This window comes from Ursus maritimus, unplaced genomic scaffold (assembly GCF_017311325.1).
Source record: "Ursus maritimus isolate PB19 unplaced genomic scaffold, ASM1731132v1 scaffold_29, whole genome shotgun sequence".
Classification (NCBI taxonomy): Eukaryota; Metazoa; Chordata; class Mammalia; order Carnivora; family Ursidae; genus Ursus; species Ursus maritimus.
The window spans coordinates 22451170-22472599 of NW_024425452.1; the positions used below are offsets into that span (position 1 = coordinate 22451170).

Consider the following 21430-nt stretch of genomic DNA (forward strand, 5'->3'; position numbering starts at 1 on the left):
AGAGACTTTGATCAATACACTTAGAACCAGCATACCAGTTTCTAGTCCCATGTTTCCTAAAGAAAGAACTTTAATATATATGTTTTATTATCACCCATTCCAAGTTTCACACATCATGACGGAATTTTCAAATAGTCATATATATTCTTAAAAAACAACCTTCCCCAGATGGTAGAGTGAAATACTGCTACATAAAGTCCTATCTTGCTTCCAAACTGTATAAATTAAAGGAATATTGATCTTAAAATCCTGGTACAGTAAATAATTGAAGCTTTAGCCTGCAATGCCACTGGCATGGTTAGGAATTTTGTCTTCATAATGCCCTCCCAAGCAAGCACTTGAATAGTCACGCCCATTAGCTCTTTATAGAGATCAACTTTGTCAACTTATCGACAGATTTCTTTAAGTGGAGATCTCTTTCTTGAGTCTGATTACTCGCTGTGGCATAGGGATGACAAAATGCATCATATTATCTGAACACTCATTTCAAGTAGCTATAAACACCTGCCTACAAGATGAATGCAGGTGCAAACGGGACAAAATCTTCTTACCACCTCTTAGTTTTCTGTTATGCACACAAGCCTGAAGTAAAAAACTGAGTACTCATTGGAGAAATGGCAGGACGTAAGTTCACTGATACTAATTGCCATAATACCAACACTACCAATACTTCTCTTTGACAAATTGAAAATAGTCTTCCTTTTATAATATACTGTTTAAAAAGTCGATATTTTAAACAAACAAAAAAAGTTGCAACATGGGCATTAGAATTCTGCAGGAGAAAAAGTGATAGCTGCTTCTAATGAAAATATTTGCAGATTTAAGTTGAAATCACTTATTAGTAAAAGTAATAGGAGTATATTGATAAATATAAGGTGTGAGCATTATCTCACATTATCTAGCATGAAGAAAAAATCTTTTGGTGACAGAAGCTTTCTCAGGTTTTTGTTTTGGTTTGGGGTTTTTTTTTTTTTGTGGTTTTTTGTTTTGTTTTGTTTTTCTTAGAAAAAGCATAGGACTGGAAATAAGGAGGCCAAAGCAAACTGCCCAGCAGGTGTCTGGCACATAGAAACTTCATAAGTGTTCACTGAATCAAAATCAGAATTGGGTTCTGAATCTATCAATTACCACTTTGTGGTCTCGGATATTTTGCTTTTCTATCACACAGCTATCGCATCTAATATAGCAGAATATTCCTCACAGAATAAAATGCTACAGCATACATAAACATTTGAATTGTTTAAAAGGAGCATATTATCACAACATTTTACTATCTGTTTCACTTAGAAATTATTGTCTTATTTTGAGATATCAGAACCATGTCTGAATAAGCCTAACACTGAGTTATTTGCTCAAATTTACATGCTTGTGTGGACAAAACATTAACATAATTGATAGGATTCCATCATTTGGCATTATGTAAATAGACTAAAAACGAGCTGAATTCTGCAATTTTCTGTTTATTCCACTGATCTCAGGCTCCAGCAACAAAGGGTTTCCACATGACCATTCAGCTTTCCTTACACTTGAGCAGAATATTAGAAGTAGAATGGGGGGCTAGTGTTTCTGCTAGGATCTAATCCTGGGATGGGTTCTCTGTATCCCATACACACAAAGCTGAGCGTCTCCTTTATTCAGTGCTCCCTCCTAGTTTGCCTTGATTTTCTAAGTATTTTCCAGATCCCATCCACTGCTGCAGTCAGTACTTACTCTCAGCCCCAGTTTTCTTGATTGGGGTCCTGATGTTCTGCCTAGTTCTTACTGGTATCCTCCTAGCAAAATTCAGACTCAATTCTCTCTACTTACCTTCCCCTATTCTATATCCAGTCATTCACAGGCATTGGCTGGAGACCCAATTCAGCCTGAACTAACCTTCTGAGAGCTATCTCATTACCACCTAACTATTAATTGATCCAATAATTACCCCAAACTCACTTTCAGTTGCTGGCCTTGAGTCCTACCTCACTGATAAAATTGAGGCAATCAGAGGAGCACTTCGAGATCTCTATCTGCATCTGTACCTACATGCTTGGCCTTCTTGCCTGACCTAGCTCTGCGGCCATCTAAAACCATCCACACGAATAATGGTTTCTATCTCTTCTTTACTACTCAAAGACATCTTTCTAGCAATTCTGTCTGTATAACATCAAAAAAATTTCTTTATTAACATATAAATGCAGTTATTTCTCCCATTCTAAAACAAAACAAAACAAAAAACAAAAAAAGAACTTCTATTTGTTGCCAGGTAACACTATATTGCTTTCCTAGAGCATAATTCTTTGAAAGTATTGTCTACACTGTCTCAATTGCCCTCCTCCCATTCTTTCTTAAACTATTAAATGTGTCTTTTATGCTCAACTTCACCAAAACTATTCTTACCTAAGTCACCTAGAACATCCACATTGCCAATTATTTCTCAATAATTCTCAAAGGGTGACCTCCTTTGCCTATGGACAGTATTTTATAGGGGAGAGCCCTTTTCCTCTTTGATACATTAGAAGAAGAGAGTTGCCTGGTGTAAGAGTCATCCTTCATCTGGAATGAGAAAAATTCAGGAAATCCCTTGAGCACTGCCCTCAAAATCGATCCAAGATCTGAGAACACCGACCACCACACATTGCTAACCCAACTAGAGCCATCATCTTATTTGTTTATTCAAGAGAGAACAGGAGCAGGGAGAGGGGGGAGCAAAGGGAAAGGGAGCAGACTCCCTGCTGAGCAGGGAGCCTGACTCTGTCAATACCAGGACCTGGAGATCTTGACCTGAGCTGAAGGCACTTAAAGGATTGAGCCACCCAGGAGCCCCTCCCTTTTGGATTATTCCAGTGATCTTCTAACTGGTCTTCCAGTTTCCATCCTTGCCACATTACAATCTCTTTTCAACATTTCAGCTAAGGCAAACTCTTTAAAATGTAAATCATTTACATTTACACGTCCCTCCTTCCAAATCTTCCAGTGGCTTCCGGTGTCATTCCAAATAAAACCAAAGGCTTTTAATCACTTACAGGGACCTACAGGATATGGTCACTAATCCTCTCTCCTGAGACATTCCCCTCATTTGTTCTGCTCCAGGACAAAGGCTTTTTTGTTTCCTCAAACATACTGCCAGAAGAACCCCTCTCCTTTAGGGTACTGCGCCACGCTCATTGCTCATTTATGCCTCCAAATTTTCTGTGGGTATATCTGCTTGGAGGAACTGAAGACGTATAGAACCCCAGCTGCCAGGGAGTCTCAAAGTGTAATATGTGGGAGGCTATTTCTGTAATATAAGAAGGCCATATAGAAGATGGAGGAAATGATGCTGAGTATGGCTATCTAGTTTCTATGTTACAGCAATGAATAATGAGAGTTTAGTGGGGAGAAATGGTAGTGGAAATCATAATTTCTTTTGCAACAATGCATGAAAATAAAGAGGCTGCCTTTGGGTATGAAATCAACAAAATAGCATACTTACACTGAAAACAATAACAATTATACCTGATAATTTGAATATTATAACAGATACATCTTATGTAAACTATTCAGCAGAATGCCATATTTAATAGGTCCTTTACAAATATATACTGTCTCATTGTCACAATTTACAGAAGTGACATGTAAATTTCCATTTCAAAAATCTAACAGAATTTTAAGAATCTCATCTGGTGAGATTTTTAAATAAATGTGCTTACTTCTGGTATAAAATAGAGAGATACATAATGACTGGCTCAATACCATAGGCACAACCACAGATAAATTCCAAGAACTTGACATCTCTGTTTATAAGACAATTTTGATTCTGCTTTAAATTAAAAGATGTGGTTATTCAAAATAAAGTACAAGAAGAGCATATTAAATGAAAGTGGGGAACACACATTAGTCATCTCCTCATGGCACACTGTATAGTTCAGTAAGTCTGAAATCCAACAGTAACAACAAAGTACCAACGTGGTATTACTTTTTGCTACTGCTGCATTTCTTCCACACCACCATGCTAGTCCTTTCAGATTCTATTCGATCACTGATGAAACTGCCAACCCAGCTCAAAAGTGCTTTACCACTGGATTATTTCCAGGATTTCTGTGGCACTTTTCTTGGAAACAGGTTTGCTACTCTATCCAGTTTCTCCTACACATTCCAGACCATCATCATTCACAATGCTCTACTTCAGATTTATTTCCAATATTCTTTTTCCTAGGCCTGGCAAAAATAATATAAGTAATTTCTCCATTGTTTTCTGTGGGACAGGATGGCAGCTCCTTTGCTGTACTTTCTTACTAAATGCTATAGTATACATTTTATAGTTTCCTAGACACAGTTAATTGAATGAATACATATTGGTGTTGATAAGGGGGTAATGAAGAAGACTGCTTTGATGGCTTCACTGAAGATAGCATGCAAATAAAAACGATAAATTCTTCATCTCAAGATTGGCCTCAACCTAACAAGTAATGCTCTGAGGAGCTTTTGCCCTTTTCACCTGGTGACAGTAGTGACTCCTAGTTGTTAAAGAAAGCAGTTGACAAATATTATGCATTTACTAACTGAGAAGAATATTTTGGATAATAAAAGATTCAAATAAGAATAACTTTTAAGTTATAAATATAAAAAACATAACATTGCACTTTAATATCTTCGTGCTAATTAGCAGTACAGTATCTAGGAGATGGAGCAACCCCAGCTGAGGCATTAGCCTTTGCCTGAGCGTAGCTTAAAATTTATTGTGGCAGACTGTAATCAATAACACAGATAAACACAAAATACTGCAAATTACTGCAAAGGGCAGAACACACTTATAACTGGGGCTTTGACTGAGTAAGAGGAGTGAGGGAAATCTCAAGTAACACTTGAGCTTGGATACAAAAGACCAGTTGGAATTAATCAGGTACAAAGGGAAGGTAAGAGGGGTCTAGGCAGAAAATACAACAAATAAAAAACCCTTGGGGTGGGAAGAGCATATCAAGTAGACACTGAGAGAAGGTCAGTGTGAATGTAGAGAAAGGGGGCACGCATGAAGGGACCAGACTATGCAATGGCTTGTTAAAGAGATTGGTTTTTATCCTAAGAAAAACTGGAAGATTATTTGAAGATTTGTATGTAGTTGGGTAACGGCCGCATTAAAAAACAAGCATGCCGCTGTAGCAAGGGGAAATAAACTGCAGGAAGTCATGGAGAAAGATTCGAACATAAACACTGTTGATAATACTACACTTTATATAAAGAGAAGATGTGGGCAAGATAAGATATTTAACACTTCCTAAAGTAGGTTTCATGAAGCACCAATGCAAAATGTCCTCAGGGCCAAGAGTTCCATGATCCAGTAACTTTGGGAAATGCTGCTTCTTATTGCCTCCTTTTGGAGATCTGCAGTGAATGCAGCTTATTAAAGGCTAATGCTATGAAAGAATACAGCTAAAAAACAAAGCATGTTTAACTTGGTGAGACCCATAATAGCATGACCGAATCTAACCTTAAAATTTACTGCACACAAAACACAGATATAGATATAGATTATCTCCTGTAGATATAGGCTATCTCCTCAAAAGACACAGAACTGGATTCTAGTAGATAGCTTTAACTTTTCACATTGCTATTACAGAGAAATATTTTCCCCTTAAGTTTTTAAGAATAAAATTAGAGAAAAACAAAAGTATAATTTAGACCATTAGACTATTACAACTATATAAACATGAAATAATTTTAGAAGCATTAAAAAAACAGTGAATAACAGGTTTACTTCTAAGGAACTATTGTTTGGAAAAAAGTAATTTAAAATATACATTTTAAAATGATAAAAATTATTACATACCTTTAAAAACATGAAATAGGTATTCAAGCAGTAGCGAGCTTCCAAGCTATCCTTGACGATCCATGATTCCTTTCTTCTCCCCAGTTCAGAGAATTTAAGATCCTGAAAATAGAAAGTGTTTATGTAGGCATTAGGTTTCACACTTCAGATTTTGTAGCTTTAGAAAGAATTAGAGCACAGTATTTTTCCAATCCTGATAATCAGCATCAAAAACAAACAGGAGTTCATGTTTAAAATGTGAGTATCTAGACCCACCACAGACAGTAATTAGTAATCAGACTACTTTTTGTTATGGTATTTTTTTTCCCCTCAAATTTTTATTTAAATTCTAGTTCATTAACATATAGTGTAATATTGGTTTCAGGAGTAGAATTTAGTGATCCATCACTTACATATAACACCCAGGGCCCAACCTGACAAGTGCCCTCCTTAATACCCACCACCCATTTAGCCCATCCCCTTCCCCTCCATCAACCCTCAGTTTGTTCTCTATAGTTAAGAGTCTTTCGTGGTTTGTTTCTCTTTTTCCCTTATGTTCACCTGTTTTGTTTCTTCAATTCCACACGAGTGAAATCATATGGTATTTGTCTTTCTCTGACTTATTTCCCTTCGCATAATACACTACCTCCATCCACGTGGTTGCAAATGGCAAGATTTGAATCTTTCGATGTTTGAGTAATATTCTGTTGTGTATATAGGTCACATCTTCTTTATCCATTCATCAGTCAATGGACCCTTGAGCTGTTTCCATAATTTGGCTATTGTTGATAATCCTACTTCCTGCAATTTATGCCCTTATTTAACACTCTCCTATGCTGAATTATGCTACTTTTGACCAAGAGAATGTAGTGGGAGTGAATTTCAAGGTGAGGTAATAAAGAACACTACAACATCCACTTTGGGTATTCGGGTTCTTGGACTGCTTACTCTGGGTGAAGTCAGCCACTATGCCATTAGGATGCTCAAGCTACCCACTGGAGAGACCCAGGCGGAAGAAGTTGAGATCTCTGCCACCAAGAGCCACCATCAAATTGCCAGCCAACTGAGTGAGCCACCTCACAGCAGATCCTCCAGCCCAAAGCATGCTTTGAGATGACCACAGCTGCTCGACAGACCCCAAGAAAGAACCGCCTGGTTGAGCCCTTTCCAAATCTCTGGTCTACAGAAACCATGAAAGATAATACAAGATTGTGATTTTAGATCACTAAATTTAGGGGAATTTTTAAAACCAGCAATAGATAACTAGCACACAGAGTTCTTTTAGAAAACAAAAGTGTTCTGAGTGATACTTTGTCAAGAGCTATCCATTGCCAATTAAGCATTAATGTTTGTGAAAGCATTTTACCTGCCTTCCAAATTAGATTATAGTATGCTCTTCAGAAAGAAAGCTCAGGGATATCACCTGCTAACTGCAGGGGGGGCGAGTGGGGTGGAGAGAGTTCAAGATTTCATGATATAGGGGCGCCTGGGTGGCTCAGCTAGTTAAAGTTCTGCCTTCAGCTCAGGTCATGATCCCAGAGTCCAGGGATCAGCCGGGTGTCCTTAGGGCTCGCTGCTCAGCCAGGAGTCTGCTTCTCCCTCTCCCTCCAACCATCCCCCCACCCCATGCACACACATGCGAGCGAGCTCTCTCAAATAAATAAATAAAATCTTAAAAGAAAAAAAAAAAGATTTCATGATCTAACATCCCAGATGCTAATGTATAACCCTTCGTCTTTAGTGGAGGCAAACTGCCACAGAGTAGGTCTTTAAAAGACGGTCAAATCTTGAATAGGCTAAGCCTTCTCTGATGATGAATATGACACAAAGGCTTTGAAAACAGTGTTAGCCACCGCAAATGAAGTGAGATTTCTCACAAGGTGAACAAAATGAATCTCACACGTCGCAAGGTCTTACCCTTGATACATCCCCCAAACTCCTCCCACTCCTATTTTCTATACAGCCTACTCAACTAGGAATAACGGGGGCCTGAGAAAGAACATAATTCATTTCCACAATCCCAACTCTTCATTTTATCTCAGCCTCGTTCCTCACCGCTTACCTTACGCTTCCAAGAGAGAAAAACGCGTCTCAGCAGTTTTTCCGGCGTCTTCCTGCCCCCTCCCAACCACGTCAGTAAGTCTTACTTAAGAGCGTTGCCCCAAATCAGAAACACGTGGAGGAAAACGTGACAAGGCGGAGCTACGATCTACAAGTAAAATGAACCTCTGGAGAAGATTTGACTACTTTTCAATATATTCACTTTTATTTATTTTAAAATCATCTTGACCTAGAAACTGTGAAAAGTCTATATTCACTGAAATTGTTAAATACAAAGTCTTAACGTTTTTATTTATAAAAAAGATATTCAACTTCCAGTTTCAGCTCTGACATGTAAAAAGTTTGGAAATAGTGACTCTGATTCTTACGCTAAGAAAAAAGCTGAACAAACGAAATCAGTTACTTTTCTTGGATCCATTAGAGAGCTGAAGTCACAGGGCAAACTGCTACAAACCTGGAGAGATGAGGTGAATACAGAGAATCACATCCGAGAGCTGCTGCGTTAGAAGTTGCTGGACCCATACACTGGCAGAAACACTTAAAGGGTAATTTTAGTGAATTGCTGGAGGCTGAGTCCGGACTAATTTGAGAGTGAGAACACCTGAGGGTGCAGTCTTGTGGGGGCCCACACCTTTAAATGTTTTACTCCCAGCAACTCCACCAGGTTCTCACAGTGAAGATCCAAGAAAAGCCCCCTCACGGTTCTAGCAGGGGAAGGAAAAAGGAGTCATTTTGAAATATGGCCTGAGTTTTTCTCCAGAACAAAGGGAAAAGACTATAAATCCTTATCTTGGGAAAAGCACTTACCCAACTCCACTCCCTTCCAGCCTTCCCGTCCCACCTAGGGGAAGGGGGGAAAAGGGCGTAGAGGTATTTGTGAAGGTCTCCGTGCAGGGATACGGGTCTAGGGAAAGACTGCGTTTTAACCGCAACATTGCAGAAACCTTCCCCTGCCCTACACCTTACCATCGTCGCAACGGAGCTCCAGGATATCAGCTGAAGGAGCTACAAGAAAGCTACTGTCGAAGAGGAGTTATTGGAGAAACAGACAAAAGCGGGATGGGGAGGAGCAAAAACAACGACAGCAGAGGAAGCTGAAGCTCTTGACACCTACAGCTGGAGCAAACATGAAACAAACTCCAGCTCCTAACCACATTAGCATAAAGCCTCGTAGTTAACGCTTACACATTTCAGTTTCTATTACCTATACATCGTAGTTGACTTTAAATAAAAATTTACAGTGCACGTTGGGGTGGCTGGGTGACTCAGTTGGTTAAGCCTCCCACTCTTCAGCTCAGGTCCTGGTCTCACACAAAGTGAGATCAGGTCCCCCCTCAGGCTCCGTGCTCAGCGAGGAGTCTGAAGATTCTCTCCCTCTGCCCCTCCACACCTTCCCACTGCCCAGGCGGTGCTCTCTCCCTCAAATAAATAAATCTTTTAACTAAAAGGCAAGGAAAAACTGAGGAGACAAAGCATCAGAACCAGACTCAGACAGGACACAGATTTGGAATTATCAGGTAAGGAATTTAAAATCATGATGATTAATATGTTTAGGACTCTACCAGAAAAGGTAGGCAATAGGCAAGAACAGCTAGGTAACAGAAGTAGAGAGATGGAAACTCAGAACCACTAAAAATCAGAAACACAGTAACAGAAATGCAGAATGCTTTGATGGGCTCATCTGTACATTGGACATTGAAAAGAAAAGAATCTTTGAGCTTGAAAATATGTCACTAGAAACTTCCAAAACTGAAATGAAAAGATAAAAAAGAATCAAGAAAAAAACCAAAACAGAATATTCAAGAACTGTGGAAAATTTCAAAAGGTGTAAAATACAGTTAGTTGAAATATCAAAAGGAAAAGACAGGGGTGCCTGGGTGGCTCACTGGGTAAGCCCCTCCCTTGGGCTCAGGTCTTGACCCCAGGCTCCTTGCTCAGCAGGACTGTGCTTCTTCCTCTGCCTGCTGCTCCCCCTGCTTATGTGCTCTCTCGAACTCTCTGACAAAATCTTTTAAAAAAATTAAAATTAAAAAAAAATTTTTTTTAAATAAAACTTTTTTTCTGCAAAAGACCATCTGAGGGGCACCTTGGTGGCCCAGTTGATTAAGTGTCTGCCTTCAGCTCAGGTCATGATTTTGGCGTCCTGAGTCCAGCTCCCTGCTCAGCCAGGAGCCTGCTTCTCCTCCCCTGCTTTTGCTCTCTCTCTCTCTCTCTGTCAAATAAATAAATAAAATCTAAAAAAGCAAAAAAAAGAGACAGAAAGAATATTTAAAATATTAATACCTAAGAATTTTCCTAAATTAATGATAAATACCAGACCACAGGTTCAAAAAGCTCTGATAAAATAAAGCAAATATAAAATAAATAAGCAATATAACAAATGAAATAATCAAACCTAAGTATATTATATTCAAACTGTAGAAAACTGCACCTCTCACTTGAAAATATGCAAGCAAGAGGAGAGTAGAATAAAATATTATATTGTTGAAAGAAAAAAAGCCACTAACCTCAAGTTCTAAACTAGTGAATTTATCCTTCAAAGATGAGAAATAAAACCTTTCTAAGACAAACAAAACTACCTAGAAGAAATGTTGTAAGTTCTTCCTGGAGGGGAAAAAATATATATATATATATATGTATGTATATGTATATATATATGTCAGAAACTTGGATCAATGTAAAAAAATTTTTTTAAAAGCATCAAAGAAGGTAAAAACATAAGTTAGATTTTTAATTTTTCTTCTTAAGAGTTGATCCAGTAGATAACTGTTCAAGTTAAAACTACTGGATGATGATAGCATATGGGTAAGTGAAATGCAGGACAGTAATGTTAAAGGAACGAGAGGGAGAAATTGAAAGTACTTTGCTATAAGGTATGTGCGCCTATTTGAAGTGATACATTTTTATTTGAAAGTTGACTGAACAGCACTTTGAATCCATAGATCTAATTGACATTTATAGAATACTCCATCCAGGGCAACTCCTTGGGGTTCTGTCCCCTCCCTCCTCGGGAGATTTGTACTCTTACTTCACTATCGCTCAATAAACATTGCTTTGCTGCCCACCACTCTGTCTGGTCTCCCTCTTCATTCTTCGAAGTGGCGTGACCACTAACCACGGGCCCTGATAGAGAAAAAAGTCCTGCAATATTTATGGGGGCTGTCTGTGAGCCAGTGACCGCTATCTGTTGATAGGACGCCTTGGATACTATGATGGGCATAGACAGTAAGATCCTGTCCCAGAGTTAGTTTTGTAGCTTCCTACTGGCTGTTGAGCTGGCCCCTGGGCCTGGGTTAGGACACCTAAGGCCATTTCCTTTCTTTCTGTCACATACAAGTTGTAAGCCTTCCCGGTAGGAAGACTTAAAGCTGGGGCACTGAGCAAGGCCCTCCTGAGATTTTTAAAAGCTTTTTTCTGACTCTGGATCCCATATTAATAGATGTGTACTGGCTGTCTGGGTGTCCTCGATCAGCCAAGAGAAGGGGCGTGCTATTTCTCCATATCCTGGTATCCACGAGCGACAGTGTCCTGTTATGCCCCAAACACCTTTCCAAACGGCAAAATTTGTGGGATCCTTAAGGTGTATGGGAATGGGCACTGCTGTTAAGGCCCAAACTACTTCAGGCTGAGTTGTGTAGATGTGGGGATTAATATCAGCCTCTATTAAGAGGAAGCACCTGCTAGTCTGCCCAGGGGCATCGATATGAGAGTTAACACCTCTACCTAAGAGAGGTCTAGAGCCCTTTGGCATTAAGAGGAGTGAGGGAAAATTGGATCTCCCCAGGTGCATCCCAGAAGGCAAGAAAAAAATTTGGCTTATGGGCGCCTAGTGATGCCATTAATGACAATACTGTGGTTGAACAGAGAGTACTCCCTGGGCAGAGAGTAGAACAGAAAAGGTGGCTCCAGTATCAAGAAGGAAATTGACGGGTTTTCTTTCTATATCCAAAATTACCTGAGGCTCTGAGTTCCCTATGGTGAGCTGTTTCAGAGGAGCCATCACGTAGAGCCCCGGACCCCAACAGCCCTGATCAGGGGCACTGGCCACACGAGCCCTCACAGATTGAGGTCCCCAAGGGCATTCAGATTTCCAGTGTCCCCCTCCACAAGTGGGACAGGGTTATAGGGCCTTGGTTTTTGCCATTGGGGGCATTCTCACTTCTGGGTGGCCCCAGAGATGGCATTTGGTGACAGAGCCTTGGGAGGCCAAGCTGACAATGGCATGCAAGGCCACAACCAACGCCTCAGACTTCTCTTCAGTTTCTCTTCCTCACTCTCCTCTTGGTCCCAACTGTAAAAGACCTGCTGGAAGCTTGTTAGAGATCTTTCAGGGTCTCCTTGGGGCCAACAACCAACTTTTGCAGTTTTTTCCCCCAAATATCTGGGCTTTAAGAATGATCTTGGCCTCGGGAGAACTGGAGGAGATGAGAGCCTTTCTCAACCTTTCTAAGAAAACGGTTGGTGTTTTCTTCCTGAGTTTGGGTTGACAGCATCATGTTTACCAACAGACCCAAATTTCCTTTACCAGGGACTTTGAAAGCTATCTTCACAATTGCCCAAGAAAACTTTGAGACAGACAAGATTAACCACCATTTTTTACCAACAGACCCAAAGTCCTTTAAAAGCACAAATCTATGACCAGTAATCAATGCTTTAGTACTTTATCCTATTTGGAAAAGACCTAGATGTAATCCCATTTATCATCCAAGCAAAACTTTCTTAACCCATGGAAACTTTAAGACAGACAAGATTAACCACCATTTTAACTTGAGCTTATTTGACCTTCAGCAAACCTAGATAGAATTATTCCTGGTTCTAAACCTCATCAGGTCAGCAGATGAGCAGGCACCATGTTTTTTTCCACCAAAGTGGAAATATGCAGATTTCAGGCCAGAGAAGATAGGGAATTTCCCCGATACAAAGGAAGTTTCGGCAGCTGCTTGGGAATATTCCTTAAAGTCTCTGTCCTGAGGTAGACTAACCACAGTGGACTCCAATTATAGCCATTGCTGTACTCAGTCTTGCATTGTGCTTTGGGCCTTGCCTCCCAAATGCCCTAACCCACTTTATATCCTCCAGAATAAAGGTCATCAAATTCCAAATGGTGGTGGTTCAGATGGAGCCTCACATGGAAGTCAAACCAGACATCTACAAGGGACCCCCTGATAGATCTGGACGAAAGGAACCCTGACTGCTGCCATCCAGTGCCCCTGATCAGCAGGAAGTAGTTACGCTTGGTCATTGTCCTTCTTTCCTAACAGCAGCTAGAGTTACCTCTTCAGAGGGGAGAATGATGAAGGACAATTGGAAGGCAGGCAGGCAGGGACAAGGGACCCCATCCCAAGAGGAAACCACCCTTAAAAGGATTTTACACTGCCCTGGAAAGAGCTCTCCACACTTTCCCATCTGATAGGTGACAAAAACCTGGTTGGATGACAGGTGCAGGGAGGGTTAATCAGATTAAAATAGCCCACCAACAAGCCCATAAAAACCCCTAGACTTAGAAACTCTGGTGGCAACCCCTTTGGGTCACCTCCCTCTTCAGGAGTGTTGTACTATCACTTTGCTATCACTCAAAAAACCTTGCTTTGCTGCCAAAAACAAAAAAACAAAAACGAAAAAACCCTCCATCCAACAAGAGGAAAATATACATATTCTTCTCAGGCTGGCATGGAGTATGGCTCAAGATTGACAAGATTCTGGTCTATAAACAGACCATCAGAATTTTTTAAAAATTAGAAATCACACAAAGTATGTTCTTAGATACCAATGGAATTAAACTAGAAATCAATAATAGCAAGATGGCTTGAAATCTAAAAATATTTAGAGACTAAATAGCATATAAATAACATATGGACCAAAGAAAAATCTTAAGAGAAATTTTTAAATATTTGAACTTACATGACAATGAAAATAAAACATTAAAATTTGTGAAATGCAGCAAAACAGTGCTTAGAGGGAAATTTATAGCATTAAATTGCCTATATTAGAAAAGAAGAAAGACCTGAAAACTGATAATTTAAGTTTCCTCCTTGGGAAACTTAGGTGATTGAGTGAGAGAATGTGTGTGTGTGTGTGTGTGTGTGTGTGAGAGAGAGAGAGAGAGAGAGAGAGAGAGAGAGAGAGGGAGAAGAGCAATATAAGCCAAAAACAGGCAGAAGAAAATAATAATTAAAATGAGAGCAGAAATTAGTAAAATTAAGATTAGGAAATCAATATAAAAAGCCAACAAAATTAAAAGCTGATTCTTTAAAAAGCTCAAAAAAATTTATAAACCTCTAGGCTAACCAAGAAAAAAAAAAGAGAAGACATAACTTACTAATATAAACAAAAGAAGCCTCATCACTACTGATCTATGGATAGTAAAAGGATATTAAAAAATTTTATGAACAACTCTATGCCCCAAAATTTGATAATTTAGATGAAATGGACCAATTCTTTGAAAGGTACAAACTACCAAACATGATACAAGGAGAAAGAGATAACTTCAGTAGTTCTATATCTATCAAAGAAATCAAATCAAAATACCAAGTCCATATGGTTTTACTGATGTATTTTACCAAACATTTAAAGAAGAAATGATACTGGTCCTCCATAGGCTTTTCCAGAAAACAGAAGCAGAGGAAACACTTTCTAATTCATTCCACAAGGCCATTCTACTACCAAAACCAAATAGTCATTGAAAGAAAGGAAAACTGCAAGTCAATATCCTGCATGAACATAGATGGAAAAATCTTCAACCAAATATTAGCAAATCAAATTCAATAATGTATAAAAATCATTATACAACATGGACCAAGTGTTATTTATAGCAGGCAGGCATGACTGATTTAACATTTGAAAATCAACCAATTTAATCCACCACATCAACAGGCTAAAGAAGAAAAAGCATATGACATCATCAACTAATGCAAAAAATGCATTTGACAAAATCCAACATCCATTCACAATTAAAAAAAAAAAACACAACCTCTCAGCAAACTAAGAACAGAGGAAAACTTCTTCAACTTGAATGAGAACATCTACAAAAACCCTACAGGTAACTTCATACTTATGCTAAGAAACTGGATGCTGTCTCTTTAACATTGTAGAGAAGGCAAGAATGTCCCTTCTCACAATGCCTATTCAATGTTGTACTGGAAGTCCTAGCAAGTACCATATATATANATGATAGATAGAAGAATTAAAAGAGCTGAGTACAATTAGATAGATAGATATCAAAAAGAAGAATTAAAAGAGCCCTTTTCTGCAAATGATAATTATCTGCATATAATATCCCAAAGAATTGACAACAAAACTCTTGAAACTAATATGCAATTAAAGTAAGGTTACAGGATATGAGGTTCATATATGAAAGTTGATTGCTTGCCTACATACAAGAAATGAACAACTGGAATTCGAAGTGAAAAATAGAATACCATTTACAATAGCACCAAAAAAAAAAAAATGAAGTACATAAGAATAAACCTAACAAAATATGCAGAGTTTGTATATTTGTATAAAACTACAAAATTCTGATTAAAAAATTAAAAATATATCTAAATACATGGAAAGGTATTCCACAGTCATTGACTGGAAAACTCAATATTGTTAAGATTTCAGTTGTTCCCAATTTGACCTATCGATTCAAAGCAAATCATTATTCCAGCTAGCTATTTTATGGATATAAGCAAACTGATTCTAAAGTTTATATGGAAAGACAAAAGACCTGGAATAGCCGACAAGCCACTAAAAAAGAAGAAGAAAGTTTCAGGACTGACACTAATTTCAAAACTTACTAATCTACAGTAATCAGAACAGTGTGGTATTGGCAAAAGAATAGACCTATAGATCAATGGAAAAGAATAGAGAGCCCAGAAACACACCCACACAGATATAGTCAAATGATCTTTGAAAGAAAAGTAAAGGCAATTCAATGGAGAAGGGAGAGTCTTTTTAATAATGCTGAAACAACTAGAAACCCACATTGAAAAAAAGAAGAATATTGACACAGTCTTTATACCTTTCACAAAAATCAGATCAAAGAGATCATAGACCTAAATGTAAAGTGCAAACCCGTAAGACATCTAGAAGAAAACGCAGGAGAAATCTTAGGTGTTCTTGGGCCTGGCAAGGTAATTTTAGATGCCATAGAAAAGCACATCCATGAAAGAAAGATGTTGGACTTTATTAAAATTAAAAACTTCTGCTCTGTGAAAGATCCTGCTAAGAGAATGAAGACAGACCCCAGACTGGGTGATAATATAGGCAAAACACATATGTGATAAAAGACATATTGAAAATGTACAAATAACTCAAAACTCAACAATAAGAATACAAGCAACCCAAGAAGAAAATGGGCACAAGATCTGGACACCTCACTATGGGGATCATAAGGATGACAAATTAGCATATGAACATCACTTGTTATTAGAGAAATGCAAACTAACACAACAACAATATATCACTACATACTTACTAGAACGGTTAAAATCCAAAACCTGGCAATACCAAATACACAGTTACATGTTTAGAATTAAGAACTATAGACAAATTGCTTACAATTGCTCTGTTCAAACAAGTGAACCATTAAGAAGGGGCTGAAGAAGAAGCTTGGTGAGGAAGTCCATTTTTCTCTGAAAATTAAAAAAAAATTCTTTGTATCTAGGGAACAAAAGCAGATATGGAATGTACTTGGTTATAGAACTGGGTAGGGAATACACACACAATTTCTTTCCTCTGATATGGAAAGTAGCAAATAGATACTGCTGAGACACAAAAAGCCACAAGTTCTCAAATCTTCTATTGACAAAGCTGTCAGAAGGCAACAAGGCCAACCACTCAGAACATAAGATGTGACAATGTAAATTATGTGGTTGTGTGAAATGACCAAAGTGGCATTAAATCATTTATGGTTCTCCTCTTCCTTCCCTTCTAAGGCATCATTTTCATTCAGGCTTCCTGGGGTCCTTTATTTCTGAAAGTGGGACTAATGGAGGAAGAAATTTGGAAGGTCATTATTAACTCACTCTAGATTTTTAAAAGACACAGAAAACTGGATAATAGAAGAAAGAACTTGTATCCATCAAAAAATTACTAATAAGAGTATAAAGGCAACACATGAAATGGGAAAATATATTCATAATAGTATCTTAAAAAAATCTATTCTTGTGCTTATATTTGGCCACACATACACTAAAATCAGAATGATACAGAGAAGATTAGCATGACCCCTGTGCAAGGACGACACACAACTTAATAAAGCATTCCATATTTTTGAAAGTTGCTAAGAGAGTAAATCTTAAAGGCCTCATCACAAAAAAAACTTTAATTCTGTAATTGTGTATGGTGATGAATGTTTAAAAAAACTACTTGGAATATATAAAGAGCTCCTATAGATCAATAGGAAAAGAGCACACAAATCTATTACAAAATAGGCAAAAATTGCTAACATTTTACAAAAGAGGATATCCAAAAAACCAATGAAGATAAGAAAAGTTCAACTTCACCACTAGTCACAGAAATGCAAGTAAAAACCACAAAGAGGTTTTTCACTATACAACGACCATAATCATGAAAAGAAAAACAAACCAACAACAGAAAATAAGTGTTAGTGAGCAATCAAAATGTTCCTACACTACTGTTAGAAGATTAATTAGTACAAGCACTTTGTTAAACTGGCAGTATCTGTTAAAGCTGCCTACGTTGAAAGGAAGGAGTTAAAACAACTGGGTTTTGATCCAATCACCACACCACGGAAAAGTCCTTGAGAGAAAGGCTCTTGGAGTCATCCAGCCTAATCATCTTCATAAACGGACTTGTGGATAAATAGACTAATGATATTTGCTAGGAAGAAGTGACCTTATCTCTGAAATGTCCTTGTCAGGATGTCCTAGTTAAGGATTATCTATAGAAAAAGAACCCAGAGTATATGAGAAATGGCCCTCTGGAGGATTTTACCTAAGCTACACAGCTCTCTGGCTTCACAATTTAAATGCTCCTGCTGTGTGAAGTGACTTTGCAGATGTATTATTCTATTATTCTGAGTCATAGCTTGGACAGAAAAAGACAGGTCCTGGGAAACTACCTTTGATGCCCTAAACCTCTCTCTGCTCTTCCTGAAATTTTCAATTTCCTTCAAATTGAGATTATTTAATAAAGTTTGCTAAAGAATAAGATCTCTGTGATTTCTGTGGGTCTGATTTGATAATTCCATCCTGTGTGTTAGCTTACACAGTCAGACCCAATAATCCTACTCATGGGTAAATGCCAAACAGTAATCATGCACGTGTTCAGCAAAGATCTAGAACTGATATTCATTCTTAATGGCCAGAAACTGGAAAATATCTAAATGCCTATAAAGAAAAATGGACAAATTGTGGTATGTTCACACAACGGAATGCATTCGGCAACTAATAACTTCAACTCCATGAATTAGTATGGATGCAACTCAGAAACATAATGTTGATTGAATTAAGCCAGACTGAAAGGTATGGTATGTTTCTAAAAGCATAAAAACAGGAAAAACTAATCTAAGCTGTTAAACCAGGCAATATTACTCTTGTTGGGAGCCAGTCTCAAGAGACCTCTGAATAGATTTGTATAACTTTCAGTGGTTTTTAAAGTGACATTAATTATCTATTTAGAGTGATAAAATATGGAGATTACTGATAAGATGGGAACAAAAACCTATTAGGATTATCACTGAAAAGAAAAAAAACATGAAAAACAGATATAAGTGAAAAACACTTCAGATATAGCAGGTCATCTAACTATTATTTGTAAACTTTGGGATTTGGGTTTTAAGAAAATATCATTATATAGAGTTTCTAATAAAATAAGATAAAAACAGAGAAGGAGGCAAACCACACGAGACTCTACAGTTGAGAGAACAAACTGAGGGTTGCTGGAGGGAAAATGGTGGGGGGATGGGCTAAATGAGTGATTGGTATTAAGGAGGGCACTTGTTGGGACGAGCACTGGGTGTTATATGTAAGGGACGAATCACTAAATTATACTCCTGAAACCAATACTATGCTATATGTTAACTAAGTTGAATTTAAATTTTAAAAAAGTTGATAGTGTCATATTTTATCCTATATTGTTAGCAAACATTCAACCTTATTTTTTAATAACTCCTAAGTACCTTAAAACATTATTGCTAAATTAAGAATTCCAAATATATATTCCTCCCTCCTGTCAAAAAGACAGTGCTGATGATGATGGTAGTAATTGTAATAACAAGTATGCCTTAAATCCCCAATCTATAAGATATTGTGGCTAAACCCTCTAATACAAGGGTTCTCAATTTGGAGTCCAGTAAAATTCAGGAATTCATAAATTTAAGTGGGAAAAATTAAATACTTTCAATACCTTTAACTGAAATTTAGCACTTCTTTCAGTAGAAATTTAGTGTTTCCTTCAAACGAAGTCACAAATATTTTCATCACACATTGCACTTACAACATATATCTTGAAATAATTGTTTATGCTCATCACTACAACGAAATTATGAATTATTAGACTCAGCATCAGATCTTGTTATTTAATGTGTAAAGAATCATGTACACTACTATATCACATGATCTCTAATAATTTGATAATTCTATTTCAAAATGATTGGTTGGCTTCATTTATGATTCCATATATTTTATTTTTTGGATTGGAAAAAAAATGTTATTTTCAATTGCACCAAAGGGGTCCATGGCAATAAACAGTTAAGAACCTCTATAATATCTCATTTAATTCTTACAACTTTATGATATTGATGTTATCATTCTCATTTTAGAGCTAAAGGAAATGAAGCAGGGAAAGTTGAATGGCGTTCCCAAGTTCACAAGACTAGTAAACCCCAGACCGAGAATTAGAACCTAGATCATCTGGCTTTAGAGCCTGTGCTTTTCACCATTGGTCTATGTAGCCTGTTAGAAATTTAAATCCTAGGGGCGCCTGGGTGGCACAGCAGTTAAGCGCCTGCCTTCGGCTCAGGGCGTGATCCCGGCGTTGTGGGATCGAGCCCCACATCAGGCTCTTCAGCTATGAGCCTGCTTCTTCCTCTCCCACTCCCCCTGCTTGTGTTCCCTCTCTCGCTGGCTGTCTCTATCTCTGTCAAATAAATAAATAAAATCTTTAAAAAAAAAAAAGAAGAAATTTAAATCCTAGCACAGTGACTTTCAAACTGTTGTCTACAGAGGTCTGGGGTTATTTGTAGATGCCCCAGGGTATGTCATGAGAAGCAGAGGAGGGCAAACTTCAGGCAGAGTGGCCCTTTGTTGATAGCTTAGTGTTCAACATAAAATTTTGCATTTAAGCAACTATTAACAGACAAAAAGGAAGAACTCAATAGCAAAGCAATAATAGGAGGGGACTTTAATACCCATTTATATCAACAGATAGATCATTCAGACCAAAAATCAAAAAGGAAACAGTGGCTTTGAAGGACACATTGGACCAGATGGATCTAACAGATATATTCAGAACATTCCACCCCAAAACAGTGGACTACACATTCTTTTCAAGGGCACATGGAACATTCTCCAGAAGAGATCACATGTTTGGCCACAAAACAAATCTTAATAAAATGAGAAGGATTGAAATCATATAATGCATCTTTTCCAACCACAATTGTATGAAACTACCAATCCATCACAAGAAAAAATCTGGAAAGAATACGAATACATGGAGGTTAAATAACATGCCACTAAACAATGAATAGGTCAGCCAAGAAATCAAAGAGGAAATAAAAACATACATGAAGAAAAATAAAAATGAAAATACAATAGTTCCAAATCTTTGTGCTGCATAAAAAGCTGTTCTAAGAGGGATGTTTATAGCAATACAGGTGTACCTCAAGAAGCAAGAAAAATCTCAAATATATAACCTAGCCTTATAACGAAATGAGCTACAAAAAGAAGAACAAACATAATCCAAAATCAGTAGAAGAAAGAAATAAAAAAGATTATACCACAAATAAATGAAATAGCAACTAAAAAAGCCAATAGAATATATCAATGAAAACTTTAGCCAGACTCATCTTAAAAAAGAGAGACAGAGAAAGACTGAAAGAGGACTCAAATAATTAAAATGAGAAATGAAAAAGGAGAAATAACAACAGACACCACAGAAATACAAAGGGTAATAAAAGAATGTAATAAAAAATTATATACCAACAAATTGGACAACCTAGAAGAAATGGATAAATTCCTAGAAACATACAACCTTCCAAAACTTAGCCAAGAAGAAATAGGAAATTTAAACAGACCAATTACTGGCAATCAAATTGAATCAGTAATAAAAAATTCCCCAAAAACAAAAATCCAGGACTTGATAGTTTCATAGGTGAATGCTACCAAACATTTAAAGAAGAGTTACAAACCATAAGAGACTCTTAATTTTAGGAAACAAACTGAAGGTTGCTGGAGGGGAGGGGGTGAGGCGGTGGCTAGGTGATGCACATTGTATGTGTAGTGGGAGTGCTGGATGTTAAGACTGATGAATCACAGACCTGTACCCCTGAAACAATACATTATATGTTAATTTTAAAAAAGAAGAAATAAGAAATAAGAAAGAAAGAAAGAAAGAAAGAAAGAAATGGGGGAGAGAGGGAGGGAGGGAGGGAGGGAG

General features: G+C 37.6%; 1 long non-coding RNA gene and 1 other non-coding gene across 3 annotated transcripts in view; one reads left to right on the top strand and one right to left on the bottom strand.

The window, feature by feature from the left end:
* LOC103657379 overlaps positions 1-7861 on the bottom strand; it is an 84641-nt gene extending 76780 nt beyond the window's left edge. For both annotated transcript variants that reach the window (XR_005838345.1, XR_566815.2), the window contains exons 1-2: positions 7830-7861; positions 5789-5890 (exon numbers count right to left, since the gene is read on the bottom strand). This is a non-coding gene — a long non-coding RNA (uncharacterized LOC103657379). The remainder of the gene's footprint in view (positions 1-5788; positions 5891-7829) is intronic.
* Positions 7862-16975: 9114 nt separating this feature from the next.
* On the top strand, positions 16976-17085 carry LOC121105732. Its single transcript, XR_005838383.1, has one exon. It is a non-coding gene; the product is annotated as a U6 spliceosomal RNA (small nuclear RNA).
* The last annotated feature ends 4345 nt before the right edge of the window (positions 17086-21430 follow it).